Here is a 1,430-nt window from a genome sequence, read left to right on the forward strand (position 1 = left end):
TTTTTTTGGTTGCAGCCATCATTGTTGTTTGGCGGGCCCAGGCTGGGGATTCGAACCCGCCACCTTAGGTGTATGTGGCTGGCGCCTTAGCCGCTTCAGCCACAGGCGCCGAGCCTGCATCTTATTTCTAATAGAAAAAAACCAGGAATAAAACACCTAAATGCCTATCAACAAAGAAATACTACATAGCTAATAAGAAAGAATGAGTTCTCTTTTTTTGGTCCTGATTTGCAAAGATCTCTTTAAAAATGAAGTTTAAGGGGCGGCGCCTGTGGCTCAAAGGGGTGAGGCGGTAGTCCCATATGCCAGAGGTGGTGGGTTCAAACCTAGCCCTGGCCAAAAACTGCAAAAATTAAAATAAAATAAAATAAAAAATTAAGTTTAAAAAGCAAAGCATACATCAGTAGGTATGTATATGTCTCATTTATATGAATTCAGGAAATATGTAGGTCATTGCTTATTTATACATAAATTCTAGAAGGATATATGAAAATGCCATTAACATTGGCTGCTACTGGAGAGGGAAAATTAGAAAGCGGTTAATGGAGGGAGGCTGACTTACATTTTAATGTAAGTTTAATTTATATAAAAATTAATACAATTAATTGACTATATTAATTTACATAAAAATTAGTAAAAAAAAAACTATTAAAAAATACAAATAGTCCTTAGGGAACAGGTTTGATAGAATTTAGAGAACACACACTAAATTTTGTCCAAAATCCTTCACCTCTACTCAGTCACTCTGCAAGATTAGATCCAACTCTAATACAGGATCTCTGAGCCTGGCCTAACAAAGACAGGGCCCAAAAATCCTTGCAGTACCTGCTTTGCTTCCTCAGGGAGAGTAAATCCTTTTTCTGCATTTCTTTGGAAATGGTGAGCAAAAAGAGATCAGTAGGATTTCACAAAATTTACATGCTAACTTTTGGATCACTGCTGAAGCTAAAGAGCTGGCCTAAAAACCCAAACTAAAGGAAGGGATAGAATGCTAGCAAGCCCTCTATGTACTACTTCATTTTCTGCCTTGGTAATAGGGTAGCTAACAGAAGGAAGATAAAAACAGAAAAGATGAGAATAACTTAAACAAAAAACAACCATTAGCATTTGCTACTCACACAGCAAATATTCCTTATTTGGTACAGATTCATGCACAGTATAAGCTTTACATAAAAGAACAGGTCCATACCATGCAGAACACAATCTCATGATGAAGCCCCTCTCAAAGCCTGTCTACTAAGACCAATTGGTGGTTTTTTACTTCTGTTGTTAGTAGCTGTGTCATGCAAGCTGGGAAATAGTGATTAAGAAATAGTCATTTGTAGGCTGTGAAAACATAAGGAAACATTTTCTAGGGAAGCCATGACTAAATGTATACATTTTAGGGGAGCAAAAAGGCTACCATTTCTAAATCTTTTTTTTTTTTTTTT

The sequence above is a fragment of the Otolemur garnettii genome, unplaced genomic scaffold, assembly GCF_000181295.1.
Source record: "Otolemur garnettii isolate 467f Iridium unplaced genomic scaffold, OtoGar3 scaffold00179, whole genome shotgun sequence".
NCBI classification, from domain to species: Eukaryota; Metazoa; Chordata; class Mammalia; order Primates; family Galagidae; genus Otolemur; species Otolemur garnettii.